Here is an 18,931-nt window from a genome sequence, read left to right as displayed (position 1 = left end):
CGCCCGGCCGCCACCCCGCCCCGCCCCCGCGTGCGCTCGTGCGCTTCCCGCCTTCCCATTGGCTGTGCGATGGCGATTGGGCGGGGCCCGGCGAGCGAGGCCCGGGCCAGAGGGGCGGGGGCGGAAGAGGGCGCGCTCCCCGCCAGTTTTGTGACGTCACGGGGGTCAGACAATCCCTTCCATTTGGCACGGCCTGCCTATTGGCTCCACGCGTGCGCGCGCTCCCGTGGCCACGCCCTGTTGCTGGTGCAGGTGGGTCTGCGCGCGCCGCCGCCCCGATGATGGACAGCTTTGAGGGGGTTGGCCCGGGGCTCATAGATGAGGAGGTAGCTGGGCAAGCTCCAGCGTCCCATTGCGCGTCTCCTCGGGAGCCGCTTGCTCCCCCGCGGGCGGGCTTCCGCGAATGCCTGGCACCTCTGCGGGGCCCGCGTGGCGCGCTGGACCGGCCTGAGGACCAGGCCTCTGCTGCACCGGGCTGCCACGGGCAGACCGCGGGAGCGACTCACCCCAGTGGGAACCTCAGCTCCCCGGCCTGTTAAGTGAGGCGTGGCGGAGAATCTCGGATGTGTATTGCTTCATTCATTGAAGACCAAGCTGCTGATTTTAGGAGGATTAAGTCGGATGGTGTTTTCTAGTATTTTTCTCAATGCCCTTGAAGTCCCAGGGCTTAGGCCAAAGGGAAGTTTGATGAAGGAATTCTTGCCTTTGTAGAGTAGGTGTGTGCTCATGTTCTCTGAAGGACTTTGAAATCAGCATTCCCTCCTTGGTCCTGACTCATTCAGAGTCATGAATAAACAAATGCAGCCAGTGGAAGTGGGAAGAACCTTTTAAGTCATTCCCAGTGACAAAATCCATCTCCCTCCCATGAGACTCAGTTTGCTCATCTGTGAGGTGAGCTTAGGTTTAGGACTTCATTACCACTGTATGTGCTAAACAAGACACTAAAGGTTTCTGTCCTTAGCGCCATCCACAAATGTCTCTTTATGGGATGATGGCTTCTTGTCTACATCCACATAGATGCCATATTCATGACATAGAAGTTTCTTGGGAGATGTCAGGTAAACTACTGTACTTCTGCTCAATGTTAGTGAGTTGACTTTGATTTATTGCATACATTAACATAAGTTAGCAAAATGATGTGGACTAGATAAGAGAACTGCCGGGTTTACTGTGTTTTGTTAATCTGAATTATTTAAATTTTTATGTAGTAAAGGAAAAGCTTTATATAAGCAAACATGTAATTCATAATTCCTGAATCTTTGCCCATCCCCAGGGGAGGCTTATGGACAAAGAAGATGAAGGTGGATTAGAATAGAACAGCTACCACAGGTAACTCTCCCAACCAAGAACAGGGTAAGGTGCCCTTAGTCCCCTGCCCTTCTCTTTTAGAGCAAGGAGATATATTTCTCCTCCCCTAAAAACAATCACACTCTGGCAGTTTCTGTTTAAATATAGTCTCAGCATATCTTGACCAAGGGCTCAGTGTGGCCTGAATTTGTTCTGGGTGCATGCACAGGAAGGCAAAACTGTCCTCAAGTATAAGTTTAAGGGAGAATCCCTTATTTCCCATCTTATAACTATGCATAATTGGATGTGCATCTAATTAAAATCAGATGCATTGTGAGAAGGAACATGCACAGTTGAAAAAATGAATATAGGACCTAATCTACCAAGAAAATATGACTCATATTACAACTTCTATCAACCAAACAGCTGTTACTGAACTACATAAAAGTAAACCCCAAACAATACTTTCAGGCCTTCAGTGTTCTCATGTAGCCTACTGCCCATCTTGAGTTTATCTTTCTCTAATCTGTATTATTGCTTCACTTTGAATAAAATTATCTTGCTATTTTTCAAATCTGTGTGAGCCTTTATTTCCAGCTCTTTGGATAAGAGGCCAAGAACCTTGAAACAAGTGACTGCTGCCACCAATAAGGATTGTAAATAATGAGATTCCAGAATTTATACCTTCATTGAAAAAGACCTTAAGAGCTGTTGCATTGACTAATTTCCTCATAACACAATGCTGTCGGTGTCGTATAAAATTTCTTTTTCAAACTGATTTTCATATCTGCATGGGAAATTCTAACTTGTTTTACTATATCCAACATTTTAGTTTTATACCAGGATGATATTGATTTTTTCCATCTTATTCTTCAGAATTCTGAATGACCTGGCTATATTTGAAAGTAATGCTGATTCTCAAAAATGAAAAAAAAAGTTATTTGCCACCACTAAATATAGTCAAAAGAATTTGTCATCAAGATTGAATGCCAAGATATTTCTGGAATTGGAATAAAGCCTCCGCAGAGTGATGACTTTGAAATAATCTCAGAGGTGTAAGTTCTATTCTCTAGTTACATGATTGAGTGACATGCACATTGTAACACACCAGTCTACAGCAGTTACAACGCCTGTGTACTGGATGAGGTTCTCTGCCATGTTTCTCCTCTGGCATGCTCTTAACTCTCTTTCTGGATGGAGGCTGCCCAACTGGGCTTCCTTCAGTAGTGCTATGTGTTATTATGCAGCCAGGGCTAAAACAAATCCTTGGATTTTGCACTGTGACTTTCTGAGCCACCAGAACCTGTTGGTATATCAACATTGAAAGGTGTTGAAAAGTAACACTAAAACAACCTAGGATTGTTGTAGAGAAGGAACAGGCAAAGAGAAAGCAGGATCTTTGAAAAAAAGAACTATGGCACAAAGAAATCACCATGCAAACAAACTAACAAAATGTCTATCCTACACAGATGCCTTTGAGATACCAACACAGAGAGAAGTGACAGTAACATTTAAGTTGTTTTCTTGGTACACAGCAGATGATCCAGTAGCCTCAGAGGTTCTAGCCAGGAAGCTTAAAATAGACTTGCATTGGGGTGTGAGATGCTGTCAGCCTGATGGTTGCTGACTGTCTGGCCTTTGCTAAACTCAATCAGAAGAAAGGCTGGTTCTCCACACTTCTGACTCTCTACAGGTCTTCTGGGAACTGAGCAAGTAATTAGTAACTACAATAATCAATACTTGTTTTCTTACTCAGTGTTAAGTTGATTCTTGAAATTAATGGTACTTGGAGTCTGTCTTAGTCACTGTTTTGTTGTTCTGAAGAGACACCATGACTAAGGCAGCTTAGTGCTGTGGGATGTTGTTCTGTATGCTGTGAATGTGTGTTGCTCTGATTGGTTGATAAATAAAACACTGATTGGCCAAGTGCTGTGGATATCGATCGCTCTGTATGCTATGAATGTGTTGCTCTGATTTGGTTGATAAATAAAATGCTGATTGGCCATTAGCCAGGCAAGAAGTATAGTATAGGCGGGACAAGCAGGGAAGAAAATTCAGGGAACAGGAAGACTGTGTCAGGAGATGCTGCCAGCCACCGCCGCCATGAGAAGATGTAAAGTACTGGTAAGCCACAAGCCACGTGGCAACTTACAGATTAATAGAAATGGGTTAATTTAAGATATAAGAACTAGATAGCAAGAAGCCTGCCACAGCCATACAGTTTATAAGTAATATAAGTATCTGTGTGTTTACTTGGATCTTAGTGGCTGCGGGCCCCAGTGGGACTGGAGAAAACTCCAGCTACAGCCAGTAGCCAGGCAGGATGAGCAGACAAGGAGAATTTTGGGAAGAGAAAGGCTGAGTGAGGAGTTGCTAGCCAGACACAGAGGAAACAAGATGACAAGGCAGAACTGAGGAAAGGTACCAAGCCATGTGGCTAAACATAGATAAGAATTATGGGTTTATTTAAGTGTAAGAGCTAGTTAGTAATAAGCCTGAACAAATGGCCAAACAGTTATAATTAAAAGACTGTGGGACTGTGGGTGAGAGATTTGTCCCAACTGCTGGCCAGGTGGGACACAGGAAATCTCCCAACTATCGCTTATATGAAAGAAAGCATTTAATTAGGGGCTGGCTTACACTTTCAGAGGGGAGCATCATAGCACACAGGCAGACATGGTGCTGGAGAAGAAACTGAAAACTACATCCTGATCCCCAGGCAGCAGACACAGAGAGACACTAGACCTGGCCTGGGTTTTTAAAACCTCAAAGCCCACCCCCAGGAATACACCTCCTTCAACAAGGACATACCTTCTAATCCTTCCAAGAAATTCACCAACTGTAGACTAAGCATGTAAATATATGAGCTATAGGGGTCATTCTCATTCAAACCATCACATTCCACTCCCATAGGCTTGTAGCCATATAAAATGAATTTAATTTAATCCAACTTCAAAAAATCCCCATAGTCTTTCAATATCAATACTGTTTAAGTCCATAATTATTCTGAGACTTTGTTAAGGTTCAAACTCAGGACAAACTGAGGTGCTTACTTAACATATCAAAGTGGATCTGGCCTCCAGGTACTCCTAGCATCCCTCAGTTCCCACCTGATACAGAGTATGACTGGCATACCCTGTCCTCTGCTCTGAACTCTCCAGCCCAGAGGCTTGGCTGCCCCCTCCCAGGGTCTTCCCTATATAATCTAAGACATTTTGGTTACCTGCCCCTTTTGTGCCTTTGGTCTCTTGGCTGCTCCATCTCATTCCCCTCCCTCCCCTCTCTCTTCCCTGTTGTTATTTGTTTTTGTTCTTTTTGGGGGGCACCACCCAGCTCCCCAATAAATCACACATGGAGGCTTATACTTAATTATAAATGCCCAGCCTTATCTTGGCTTGTTTCTTGCCAGCTTTTTTAACTTTAAATTATCCTGACTATGTTTTGCCTCTGTGTTTTTTCTGTTCTCTTCTGTGGCATGCTGTGTAGCTGGGTGCCTGGTCCCTAGAGTCCTCTTCCTTCTCTGGCTGCTGCTTCTCTCTCCTCCCAGATTTCACCTATATATTCTCTTGCCTGCCAGCCCTGCCTATCCTTTTCCTGCCTCACTATTGGTCATTCAGCTCTTTATTAGACCATAGGTGTTTTAGACAAGCACAGTAACACAGCTTCACAGAGTTAAACAAGTGCAACATAAACAAAGTAACACATCTTAAAATAATATTCCCCAACACTTCCCCTCCCCACCCCTGACATGGCCCAGCTCAGTATGACATGTCCACTCTGGACTCTCCCAGATGGCCCTGCCTCTGGCTATGCTCTCCCTTTTATCTATATAAACTTTCTCCTCCACCATACCTAGGAGCAGTCATGTCCTTTCCTTTTTATTTCTTTTCTTTTTTTCATTCAAGACTCAAGGCAATCTATTAACTGTAACCCCCTGTAAAATCAAAATTAAAAAAGCAGATCACGCTGGGCAGTGGTGGCACACGCCTTTAATCCCAGCACTCGGGAGGCAGAGGCAGGTGGATCTTTGTGAGTTTGAGGCCAGCCTGGGCTACCAAGTGAGTTCCAGGAAAGGCGCAAAGCTACACAGAGAAACCCTGTCTTGAAAAACAAAAAACAAAACAAAACAAAAAAAATGAAAGAAAGAAAAAAGAAAAAAAGAAAAAAGCAGATCACATACTTCTAACATACAGTGGCACCAAATATGCATTACCATTCCAAAAGGGAGAAAAAGGAGCATACTGAAGAAATACTAGACCAAAGCAAGACTGAAATCTAGATGGGCAGACACCAAACTCTGCATATCCATGTCTGATGTCAAAGACTCTTCAGATCTCCAATTCCTTTCAGATTTGGTGACTGAAATATACTTCTTTCTTTGGGGATGGTTCTACTCCCTGTTAGCAGCTTTTCTTGGCAGGTATCCCATAACTCTGACATCTCCAACATCTTAGGGTCTCCAACACAATCTAGGATTCACCTTCATAGCATGGCCTCTCTGGACCTCCATGTAGGTACTGCCTTGCCAAATGCTTGGCCTCAGTTGGTTTCCTTAACCTTAGACAAGATTCCTCAGCCCCTTTATTCCTGTATCCTTGACTCTTAAGCCAGAACCACCTGGCTGGAGTGCCAAGTTCTGCTTGCTGGGTTAGAACCAGGGACCCTCATTTTATTACATTGCATAAGCTTTCAGTTGTTGGTTTCCTTTGTGACTTAAGCTTTTCTTTAATGCCTTTTGGTAAGTTGGAAGCTTAGCTGGATGCGATCTTGCCCTGAGGTCACTACTTTCCTTGTTCCATTAGCATCAGGCTTTTCTTTAAACTTCTTCACTCCTGGAACACAGGACTTCTCTTCAACATCACCTTTCCTGGTGTTCTTTTTCTCCTTGCCCCACTTGCTCCTTTTCATTGTAGATCTGTACAAGAGTGATCACTAATAACCATGTGACATAGTCAATACTAGGCTGTCTTGAAATCTCCTCTGACAACAGTGTTCATCCAAAACTCTTTAATTCGGCCTCTGGTAGATATTTTTGGACAAGGGCAAAAAGCAGCCATATTCTTTATAGCAATATCACAAGAATGGTTGCTAGGCCACTTAACTAATGTCCTTCCCTTAAAAACCTCCTGAGCTGGGTCCACATTGCTCTCAGCACTGCTTCCAAGCTCTTCCTCGGATGGCCCAGTAAGCCCTGCTCAAAGTGCCTGTCTTAGGGTTTCTGTTGCTGTGAAGAGACACCATGACCATAGCAACTCCTATAAAGGAAAACATTTAATTGTCATTTACAGTTCACAGGTTCAGTCCATTATCATCATGGTGGGACATGGTGGCATATAGGCAGACATGGTGCTGGAGAGGAAGCTGAGAGTTCTTTCACCTTGACTTACAGGAAACAAAAAGTGGTCAGTCTCACTGGGTGTAGCTTAAGCATATATGAGACCTCAAAGCCTGCCTCCACAGTGACACACTTCTTCCAACAAGGCCACAACTACTACAACAAGGCAATACTTCCTAATAGTGCCACTTCCTTTGGGGGCCATTTTCCTTTAATCAACCACATTCCATTCTCTGGCCCCCAAATCTTGTAGTAAAAATGCATTCAGTCCAACTTCCGAAGTCCCTAAAGTTGCATATAATGGTCTCGATGTATTTAAAAGTCTGAAGTTCAAAGTCACTTCTGAGATTCATTCAATGTTTTAAATGTAATACCCTATAAAACAAAAATGGGAAAAAATAGATAGCATACTTACAACATATAATGGCACAGGATATACATTACCATTCCAAAATGTAGGGAAAGGGGGATAGTGAGGAAATACTGGACCAAAGCAAAACTGAAGACCAGCTCTGGAACTCCAAACTCTGCATCAAAGTGCTCTTTGGATCTCCAACTCCTTTCAGCTTTGTTGACTGCACACACTTCTCTCTCTTTGGCTCTTTCCATTCTGTCTTAGCAGCTTTCCTAGTCAGATATCCCACAGCTCTGGCATCTCTAACATCTTGGGGTCTCCAAGGCAATTCAGGCTTCAACTTCACAGCTTCAAACTATGGCCTTTTTAGGCCTTCATTCAGGGACATCCCTGATACATTCCTGGCCTCAGTGACTTTCCTTAGTCATGGAGGCAAATTCCAGAACCCCTTTCTTCTATCCTTAACTCTAAAGCCAAAACCACGTGGCTGAAGCTGCCAAGTTCTGCTATTTGCTGGGCCTGAACATAGTCCCCTCGTTCAATTACATCTTCACCAACTTTCTCTTTTCAATAATGTCCTTCACTGCCTAAACTTGGTTGCCCTAAAACTGGATCTATAGACCAAGCTGGCCTCAAACTCCGCCAGCCTCTACCTTTAAGTGTTGTAATTAAAGGCATGGGCCACCACACCTGGCTCTTCCTTTTCACAAGTTGGAAACTTAGCAGGGTAGGATCTTGCCCTGAGGTCACCACTCCCTTTATTCCGTTTCTTAATCTGTTTATCTCCTTGGATGCAGGACTTAGCTCCATTCTATTTCCTGGTACTCTTTTTCTCCTCAAATATTTTTCCTTGCTCAGCTTGCTCCTTTTCATTATGTATCTTCAATAGAGTTAATGCTAGTAACCACACACAGAGTCTATACTAGGCTGTGCTGTTTCAAGATTTCCTCTGCCAAGGGAATTAATCCAAAACTCTTCACTTTAGCCTCAGGCAAACTTTTTGTGTTGGCATTCTGGCCCTCCCCTTGGGCATCCACCCTGCATCCTGACATAAATCCTCTTTTAAGGAAAAGCCCCACCCTTCTTCTTCCTCTCCCCCTTCCTCCCTTCTCTGCCATGAGGTATTCACACCTCCACTTTTCCTCTTTACCCCCCTTTTCTCTTTCTTCCTCTCTCCCTCTTTCCCTCTCTCTCTCTTTATCTCTCTACTATAATAAACCCTTTCCACGTGGATGCTGTGCCTGGGGTGTGAGTGACTTTCCACCATGCCCCACCACCTGCTGCCACCCACCTCTGCATCTGTGTGGCATGTCTCCCTCACCTGTGAGACACCTTGGTCCAACCCTCCAAGGCCTCCCACATGTGGTATCATTACATTTTGGACAAGGGCAAAAGCCACATTCTTCACCAAAATACCACAAGAATGATTTCTATGAAACCTCTTTAGCACCCCCACCCCCCTACCCATGCAGTTCAAATCACTCTTAGCACCATTGTCTTCCATGCTCCTACTGGCGTGGCCCTTAAACAGTGCTGAAAGCATTCCACTGCTTTCCTAACTCAAACTCCCAAAATCTAAATTCCTCCAAAACACAAGCATGGTCAAGCCTATCACAGCAATACCCCCAGTTCCTGGTACCAACTTCTGTCATAGTTCGGGTTTCTCTTGCTGTGAAGAGACACCATGATCATGGCAACATTTGATTGTTCAGAGCTTTGGTCCATTATCATCATGGCAGGGAGCATGGCAGCACGCAGGCAGACATGGTGCTGGAGAGGAAGCTGAGGGTTCTTACATCTTGACTCACAGGCAACAGGAAGTGGTGTGTCTCATTGGGCATGGCTTGAACATGTATGAGACCTCAAAGCCCACCTCCACAGTGACACACTTCCTCCTACAAGCCCACTCCTCCTAATAGTGTCACTTCCTTTGGGGGCCATTTTCTTTCAAACTACCACATTTTCTTTCAACTACTTTTCTAGTCCAAGGTCCCAGAGTCTTCCATATTTCTCCAGCAAACAACATAGTCAAGCCTGTCACAGCAATAGGCCACTCCCTGGAACCAGCTTCTTCCTTAGCTGAGAGCTTTACATCCTGATCCACAGGCAACAGGCACAGAGAGACACTGGGCCTGGTGTGTTCTTTTGAAATCTCAAAGCCTACCCCAATAACATTTCTCCTCCAACAAGTAAGTACACACCTCCTCCCAAAAGGCCACACCTCCTAATCTTCCCAGGCAGTTCACCAACTGGGGACTGAGCATGCAAATATACGAACCCATGGGGACCATTTTCATTCAAACCACTAAATACAGTGAGATTAACAAATCGTCTACTGGACAGAAACAAGAAGAAGGGTTGTGGTTTATCTCACTCAGACCAGAGGCTGTTCTAGGTGCTTCACATTTTTCTCATTTGATGTTTGAAAAGGAGTCTCTTTTCATCAGATTTCAGAGGCAGTGCAGTGATTGAGGAGAAAGATAAAGCTACATTCTCTTAAAAGCAGGGACAGAGCTCTCCGGGCTAGTGGGCAGGCAATTTCTGTACAATCGTGGGTTTGCTGGGCTGTCACCCCATCGGAAGTCAGGAAGCACCTGTGTGAGGTGGTCTGGGGCCCACAGGTAAGCAGCCATCTTGATAAAAGCACCTGAGCACCATCAACTTCTCTTATGGCTTTGTTCAGGGAATGCAAAGACATCTCCTTCCCACCAGGCAGGAGATCTTTGTCCTGACTTCAAGAGAAGCTTTGCTTTTCAAATATCAAAGGACAAACATGTATGAAGGCTCCTCTGGGGCTGGAGACTGTCTGTCCAGCTTGCTCACATGGGTCTTGGTAGAAATTTCTGTTCCTTGCATGTGGGCCTCTTTATTCGGCTGCTTACAGTATGGCAGCTCACTCCCCCAAGTGAGTAAAATCCAGACAGAAGGTTCAGCATGGACCTTCGATCTTCAAAGTGATGCACAACCAGCCTGCACCATGCTGCCTCATAGGGACCCTGGAGTCAAGCATGCTTGCATTTGGCACCAAGAGCTGCTTCAAGTCCCTTCATCTTACAGACCAGGGGAATGAACATCAGCACATATGATGATCTGTTTTTAGTCTTCCTCCAGCCCCCCTTCCAATCACCAGGGCTGCCACAATTTCGCCCATAAAACTTAGTGTACCTCACAAAATTCAAATCTTACCTCTAAGCCAGAACTAAACCACTGGACTTTCACATACTACTAAGGAGTCAAAATAACAAGCAGAATGGTTCATTTTTATATCCTCTGCATTTATTAGGAACAATTGATTATAATTTTAGTTCCTAGCCCATTTTATGTGATAGAAAACATATAAGGGATAAAAAGATTTTATTGGTTCTACCCTGTATAAGAGGAAATTGTCAGTGTATTGAGAATCCCATAAATATATTTTTTGTGGAACATATTTCTACTGCATTGCTGAACGGCAGCCAGATTTTGTCAGAAAAATAAATTAGAAAATGATGTTTTCCTGGTTTCAGGGAACTGCTGGGCTCAGTGTTCACTTTTCATACCACAAATCCATGACTCACCAAAAAATGACCAGGATTTATGAGCACGGAGTGTTTCGCCTGCTGTTGGCTATCACTCGACCTTTTGATGATTCCTACTCTATACTGTGTCTGCAAATTCCATTCTCATTGGAACATGTATAAATCAGTATAACTGGTAATGTTTAAACACAGCTCCAAACCAGTCTCTTAGCTGAGGCTGTTCTTCCGGACAGGAGTGTTTACTATTTACTTCAACTTCAGTTTAAATCTATAAAGCCATGGCTGTGTGCCTGTGGCGTTTGAATGTATTGGTACTTTATGTGCATCTCTAGGACTTCTGTGGTCTGCTGTGGCATGCCACTTGGCAAGTGGTGATCAGTTCTGTACAGGAAAGAATCTTTTCTTTACATCTGCCTGATTATGCAAGTATATTTGATAAATCGTTCTAGGATTCTTTATGTATTCTGGGCCTCGTGCTCTGAAAGGGAGAAAGCTAGACAATCTGTGTCAGCTGGGGACTGTCAAGATGACTCAGCAGGTAAAGGCAGTTACCATCAAGGCTGAGGACAGGAGTTTGATCCCCAGGACTGACATGGTGGAAGGACATGGTGGGAATGACTCCCATAGTTTGTTCTCAGACCACTACCATGGCGTGCAGGTGCATGCATGCCCCCACCCTAAATATAAGAGCTTATGATGAAGCTGTTGGCTAGACATTGACAGGGATAATATGTAACAATGTGCAATAACAGAAGTTATACACAAAATGCTCAAGAAAGAAGAAAGATTGTTTCTCCCTGACAGGAAGGAGGGAAGTCAGCAAGACCACCCCTAGATTTGGGCTTCAGGATAATAATAGAATTTTCACTAACTTGTGCAGAATGTTTTTTTTTAATGGTGGACAATGATTCTTTTGTTTTTAATTAAGAGATTTTCTATTTGTTTTACATATAAGCCACAGATTTCCTCCCTCCTCCCACCCAGACAATGATTCTAAAAAAACCCGAATTCCATAAGGTAACTGATTTCAAAACTTACTTAGATAAAGTTATGTTCAGCCCATAAGTTTTCTATTGTGTTTTCCTTTCTGAAGTCATGATAACAGTAAGTGTGACAGGCTTCTCTAATTGCAAAATGAAACTTGACAGACTCATTCTAGTGCACTTTGGGGGGTTTCTTAGTTAGGGTTTCAATTGCTGTGAAGAGACACCATGACCACGGCAACTCTTTTTTTTTTTTTTTTTTGGTTTTTTTGAGACAGGGTTTCTCTGTGTAGCTTTGCACCTTTCCTGGAACTCACTCTGTAGCCCAGGCTTGCCTCAAACTCACAGACATGCGCCTGCCTCTGCCTCCCGAGTGCTGGGATTAAAGGCATGTGCCACCACTGCCCAGCAACCAAGGCAACTCTTATAAAGGAAAACATTTACTTGGGGTGGCTCCCTTACAGTTTCAGGGGTTCAGTCCATTATCATCATGACAGGGAACATGGTAGCATGCAGGCAGATGTGGTGCTGGAGAAGTAGCTGAGAGTCCTGCATCTTGCAGGCAACAGGAAATGGACTGAAAGTCACACTGAGGGAAACGAGTATAAGAGACCTCAACTCCACCCCCACCCCACACACACAGGGACACACTTCCTCTCACAAGGCCACATCTCCTAATAGTGCCACTCCCTTTAGGGGGCCATTTTCTTTGAAACCACCCCAGGGAGTTTTTTGTAGTTGGTGTTTTTTATTGATTATTCCTTCAAATCCAAAGATTCGAGCCTTGTTATTGATGGCTACATATGAGCTGGGGTTGGAAGAGTGACACATTTATATAGAAAGGAATACCTGCTTATTGGCCTAGTAGCTGCCTAGCCACATCTGCAGTAAGAGCACATTGATTTGCAAGAAAGGATAGAGATGTATACTTGCTTTATGCTAATTTTAAATGCTTTCCTTGTACTTGTCTGGTGAGTATTGGCGGAGGAGATAAGACCTAGAGAAGTGGAGAGTGTGAACTGCAGAAAGCAGTTGGCAACAGAGGAGCCAGCATGGGGAAATCTCCCCACCCCAACCTTACACCATTAAATAAAATTAAGTTTGAGGAACAGATGCCTGCCACTCACTTCTGTATTAAAGACTTAAAAAGAACCTTTGTATGTTGCTCCTGTCCCTGCTCCCAGAGTTTTTCAAGGGGAAGGGAGAAAGAATGAGCCATTGGATCTGTATGTCTAAGCAAGTCACCAGGAATCTTTAGCTGCCTGTGCCCAGTGTCCTCATTCAACTCTCTGGCTGTAGCAAAGCTTCACATCCACTCAAGCATGGACTGCTCTAGAACTACATCCATCCATTCAAGCATGGACTGCTCTAGAACTACATCCTTGCATTCAAGCATGGACTGCTCTAGAACTACATCCTTGCATTCAAGCATGGACTGCTCTAGAACTACATCCTTCCATTCAAGCATGGACTGCTCTAGAACTACATCCATCCATTCAAGCATGGACTGCTCTAGAACTACATCCATCCATTCAAGCGTGGACTGCTCTAGAACTACACCTATAACTTCAGTGGATCTGTCATCTTTGACAAGGGATTGAAGGAAAAGCACAAAGACTAAGAATAATAGCAAAAGGTGTTTAGAACAGTGTTGGGATTCCTGTGGATTCCTCTGAGGGCAGTGACCTTACAGGAACTTCTCTGTCCTGAGCTCCTCCCAACACGAGCACTTGTGAAGCCATCAAAGATTTCCGTGAAGACTTGCCAGACAACAATCTAAATGACAGGTTTTGTTTCTGCTGTGCTCTTGAATTCAGTCGCTGTGAAGACTCAAGCAAGAGGGCTCTGAGGTCAGATGCGCTTTGTTCAAGTCCGTGTGCCAACCTTTGCCAGCGCTGCTTCCTGCTCTCTATGTCAAGACTTAATAGCCCTTCACAGGCCTTTTACAAGCAGACGGAATGTGCGTGCAGTGAGCACAAGCTGCTACTTTTAAGGTTTAATTTCTAATATTGCTGCTTTCTGGGAAGAATGCCGTTTTCCTGTGCTGTTTTCTGTGATTTGTCAGCTGAGACATGAGACTGAATGGTCCTGATTGAAGCCTAATTGGTTCTTTCAGGCCCCTTGAAATTAAAACATCTATACATGAACAAAAAGTACACTAATATTTCTAGGGCAGATCATTTCTTTTATATATTTAATCAGATGAACCAAAATTTCTTATCAATATTTCTAGACAAAGTATAGAAATAGTAAGTATTTATGCAAGTGACATAGCCTGTCCACAATCCTCAGACCTCTTCCTTCCCATGACCTTTAGCAATGGAAATATCAGAAGGTGGTAATTCACCAGGGAGGATGAGTGAATTGTTCCTGGTTCCTATTTTGTTAAAAAGAGAGGTGGAAGGATGTTGTCTCAGGGGGTGCAGTCCTAACCTGATCTAGCATGCAGAGCTGGGTCCTGACACCTGTCTGCCCTGAAATGACCAGCTGGGCTGTCGGAGGGTGAGAGGAACTAGGAAGGCCCTCTTTGTTCCCTTTCATGGCCTCGAGAGAAGCATATTGTATAATTAAAAGGAGGCAGAGGAGTCAAAAGGTTACAGCTCTCTTTTGGGAAGCCTGGGGTAAAATTGAGTTGAACTAGCGTGGGAGAACATGACTTTTTGCTATTAATTCATCCATCCTATAATTATTGGACACCTGGTGTGTGCTTGACATTATTCTGGACACTAAAGATAAAACAGGACAGTGACCCTGTTCTCATGGAACATGCAGGCTGGTGGGGAGAACCATACAGAAAGAGCTTCACAGGAATCCCACAGCGATCCTGTCCTCTTATGGCACAGGGATGCCCTGAGGCTTGACTTGGTGCTTTTGCACCCTGAGACCCATGTTTAATATTCCCTCAGAGACTTCAGGAAGTGTTTGTGGTACACTGAGTACCAAAGCAATAACTTCCAGTTAAAGTAGAGAGTATTTTTGACCTCTCAGAAATGATTGTCATGGCTGTGAGGATCTATTTTTGTTCTGCTTTCTCAAGTTCATGTTCTCTGTGGTAGCCAGCGATGAAACCGCCACCCTGCTGAAGTGTAATAGAATAAGCTCCACGTTATCCAGGGGACTGCAGCCTCGACATGCTGAGAAGCAGACTTTGATTTGCCTAAAGTCATTTTATGCTTTAAGCCCTGGGACTGCCTCCCTATGGTTTGGCTGTTTAATATATTTAACTTTTAGTATGCCATCTTAAGTTTCAATGTACTTTTGGGGAGCAGGGGTGTAGGGGGTTGGAACTAGGACAGTGCACCAATGCAAATCTTAATAAAGATTAGAAGCTTAGATGAGACCCAAACCTGGATGATATTATTGGGTTGGTAAAGCTGTGAGCATGCCTTCGTTTCTGTCGGCTGGCTAGTGGTTTGTAAAGGAGGAAGGCTAGCTTAACCTTCACCTCACATTTACCCCTTGTAAAAACATGGGACTCAAGCTGAGCGTGTTAGGTGTTGTGTTTCAGCTGTGGAATGATGTATCATGTCAGCATTTGCTTTCTTATCTGGACCGTGTTTAGGCATTAGGAATGGGAGCCCTCTCAATTGTGCCGATGACTCTGTTATCGCTGAGAAGGCACCTTTACAATGGGAAGATCTGGCAGATGTCACCCTAACAACACACCTGATGTCATTGGTGATGATCAGGGACTGAAAGGCACGTGATGGTGGGATGCAGTGGGAATGCACAGCACAGCACAGGAGAGGTCAGTTTCCAACCCAAGAATGCCTTGATATCTGACCTGAGTCTAGCCACAAAGCAAGCGGACACATTCACATTGCGGCGGGACACGGGCTCTAGAGCAGGTTGCTGAGATCCCTGAAAACTGCCTCGGTCACGAAAGTCAAAGGAATAGAGAGACAAAAGTTGAGATGTTGAGAAGCTCCAAACTAAAAGACAACAAAGAGACATGATTGGGGGCTGTGTCCAACGATGAAGGAAGGGAGAGGGCGGGGGAGGAAGAAAGGAAGACATTGTCACAAAGGACAATTAGGGGACACCTGAGCAATCTGAACACAGTCTTTTTATTACTCAATACTTTTGTATTGGCTTGAATTCCCTGACCACTCATTGTGAAGAGAGTGAATGTCTTTGGAGACACCCATTGAAATATTTTATTTGGGAGAGGCCACAAAGTCAGAAACTTTCAAATGAAAGAAGAAAGTGAGGCTATATGGAGAGAAAAGCAAGAGAAACAAACGTGAGATACTGGCGAATGGAGATGGGAGGAACCCAGGCTTGAGAGTTCTCCACACATATCTGTAGGCCTCAAGGTTTTAAATGGTAGAAAGAGATGAGGAAAATCCACTTGAAGGAAAGTATCGTAGAATCCAGAATATTAACGAAAACTGTGAGAACACTCAGAGAGCTTACAGGTAAGCCTCAGAACAGTAAAGCGAGGAGGGCAGACAGGACTCTGGAAAGGGAATCTCAGGGGCGCATTCTCCTACCTCCTCAGCCATCATTACCTGTGGTGAGAATGGGCTGTTTGCCTGAACTCTCTTTATTCATTTCTTGGGGCTGCCTAACAATGTGGCACAAACTGTGTGGCTTAAAACAAGAGGACTGTATTGTCGTATAGTTCCGGAAGCCAGACATTAAAAATGGAAGTGCCGCACAGTTCCTCTAAAGCCCGAGTGAGATGGGGTATCCTCCCTTACCTCCTTCTGCCAGGTGGCACCTCCATTGGCGCTTCCATTGGAAGCTCGTGCTTCCATTTCTGCCTGCCTTGCATGGTGTCCTCCTCATGTGGTTCCGTCTCAGTGTTATGTGACAAGGACGCGAATCACATGAGTTGGCGCCCCACCTGATGACCTCATCTTCAACTCATTATGTGCAAAGACCCTACTTCCAAATAAGGTCACATTCATAAGCTTGGGTATCAGAATTTAAACGTGTCTTTTGGGTGGACACAATTCAGCCCATACAAATTTCCCTATTTATTTTTGCCAGTCTCAGATGGGCATGGGAGAGAGAATGGGAGCTGTTGAATCAAAGTCAACACCGAGTTCCCTCAGCTCTGGGTCTGGGGTCCTGTGTATCCTCCTGAGTTCAGGCATGACGCAGCTTTGGACAGCAACGCCATTCAAGAGGCTTAAGGAGGAGCAGTCCCAGGACTTTATGAAATACACACAGTTCAATCTTTTGCGGACACCTTAACAAGCAAGTGGTTGTATTTTATTCACAGTCACCCTCTTTGTTCTCATTGTATGTGTTCAGATGATGGTTGACTGAACATTTTTGATGACATTTTTGCTGCTTGGTTGCTTGTAATTTTGAAATGGCACTTCACGTAGCCCAGGCTGGCCTCAAACCTGCTGTATAGTGGAGAGGGATGCTGAACTTGGAATGCTCCTAGCTCCACTTCCCCAAACGCTAGGGTTATAGGCCTGTGCTCCACACCTTGTTAAATGTGGCCGGGGTGGGCCTAGGGCCTCACGGGCGCAAGGCGAGCACTCTGCCAATGGGACTGCATCCCCAAACCTCTTCTGTGCTGAATCCCATCCCACCACCCCATACAGTTATAAAGAAGGGATTTTAACATTTGAGAATAAGGTTTCTAAGCATTGGAAGCTGGGGATTGTCTGTAACCCCAGCACTTGGGAAGCCAAGGCAAATTCAAGGCCAGCCTCGGTTGCATAGTGAGGCCTTCTCTCAAAACATTATTTTTTTAAAATCTTGAGTGATTTTTAAATGTTGTACAGATCATCAGCTAGAACAAATTAACAAGGAAAACCAAGACTCCCCTCTCTGTCTCTGTCCTTCAACCTAAAATAAAAGGCAAGATAAGAGAGGACATCCTGTAATGTATAATGTACTTTCCAACAGCCCTACACCCCTCCTTCTGGGTCAGCCCTGGGCATCCAGAGGAGGAGGGACTTTGAAGTCCTCAGGGGACTTGCAGGCAGAAGTGGGGAAGAGCACAAATGAAGATGAAAATCTGTCTACACTTTCCCCATGTCCCAAGCTTCAAAGACCACAGTGTGCCAGGGCTGTGGAAAGGCAGAGCTGGGAAAGGACACCATCCTTAATGTGACACTCTGTTCAAAAATGCCTTTGTCTGCCCTTTGTGTGACCTCAGTTGGATACCAGATTTGTAACCAAAGCCAGGGCAAAACCATCCCATGTGGCGAATGAGACTTGGGAACTGTAAGCAGAAACCCCAGCAATGTGGAATCCTGTCCAAAATTCAACAGTGCCATTTCCCCAGCTTCCAGAAATGGTTTAGATAAACTGTGATTTAATTATGAATACCTTGTGACTAGAAGATAGCTCAGCGTTCAGAGTAGCTGCTGTGCAGACATGAAAACTAGTCTTTGTATGCTCTCACCCGTGAACAGGCTGGCTGCCCATGAGCACCCCCGTAAGTCTGTCTCCCAGCAGAGCAGACACAGGGGAATTGCTGTGGCTTTGGGGCTCAATGCGAAAATGTGGCCTCTGGGTTTAGAGAGAGATCCTGCCTCCAAAGTAATAGGTGGAAAATGATAGAAGAGAGTACCTGACCCCCCACCGTGGTCTCTGTGCACCACCCACATGTACTATACAGACATAGAGACTCACAGAGACAGAGAGACTAAGAGAGAGACACACAGACACACACACACACAGACACAGACACACACACACACACACACACACACGCACACGCACACGCACACACACATATATATTTAAACGTTGAAAGGTTGTCCTTTCGAAAGCTGTTATTTGCCACCGACTCCAGGTAAAAACACTAGGAATTCACATTGTTGTTGTTATTCTGGTCTCAGCTGGCCATTCCCTCAGCAGTGGGAGTTATGAGTCTGTCAGCATTTCCATTATTGCTCCTTACTCACAAGGCCTCTGTCTTAGTCACTGAAAATGGCATTGGACTGGATGGTGGTCTGAAGGCAATTTCCTTTAGTATTATAGCAGCTGCATTTTTTATGGCTCTGTGAGTTTGCAAATGATTTCAACAGATACTGAAAGATTAATTCATACATCTCAGCTCCTTTTTTAAGTGCATATAACTCTTCCTAGGATGGGATAGAAATCATGCAAAGCAAACACGCACAGAGTGTACATCTCAAGAAACAGGGCACCACAGTGGTAACACCACACAGCATGGCCAAGAAGCAGTGTGAGGAGGGCATGTGACAACCGTCATAGTTCTCTGTGACCAGGTATTATGTGTCTGGGGTTTGCTGGGTAAAGGAGTGGGGAGGAAGATGTGGTCTTAAACTGTAAGTTTACATGGACTACATGTTGCGGGCATTGGAATCTTCTCATCAAGTTACAGAATTACAATACTGAAAGAGGATCTTCAGTCCATCACATCATTCCGTTATGGATACTTGTTCCATTAATTTCACATCTGTTATGTAACAACATAAAACTGAGTGGCTCGAATCAGCACTCTGAGAAACTCATG

At 44.5% G+C, this 18,931-nt stretch overlaps 1 long non-coding RNA gene across 1 annotated transcript; it reads left to right on the top strand.

Annotated features, from left to right (window-relative positions):
- Positions 1-27: 27 nt before the first annotated feature.
- Positions 28-1,857, top strand: LOC114694611. Its single transcript, XR_003734725.2, has 2 exons — positions 28-252; positions 1,274-1,857. It is a non-coding gene; the product is annotated as an uncharacterized LOC114694611 (long non-coding RNA).
- The last annotated feature ends 17,074 nt before the right edge of the window (positions 1,858-18,931 follow it).

The sequence above is a fragment of the Peromyscus leucopus genome, chromosome 2, assembly GCF_004664715.2.
Source record: "Peromyscus leucopus breed LL Stock chromosome 2, UCI_PerLeu_2.1, whole genome shotgun sequence".
NCBI classification, from domain to species: Eukaryota; Metazoa; Chordata; class Mammalia; order Rodentia; family Cricetidae; genus Peromyscus; species Peromyscus leucopus.
Note: the sequence above shows the minus strand (reverse complement) of the source record. Positions and strands in the feature narration are given on the sequence as shown.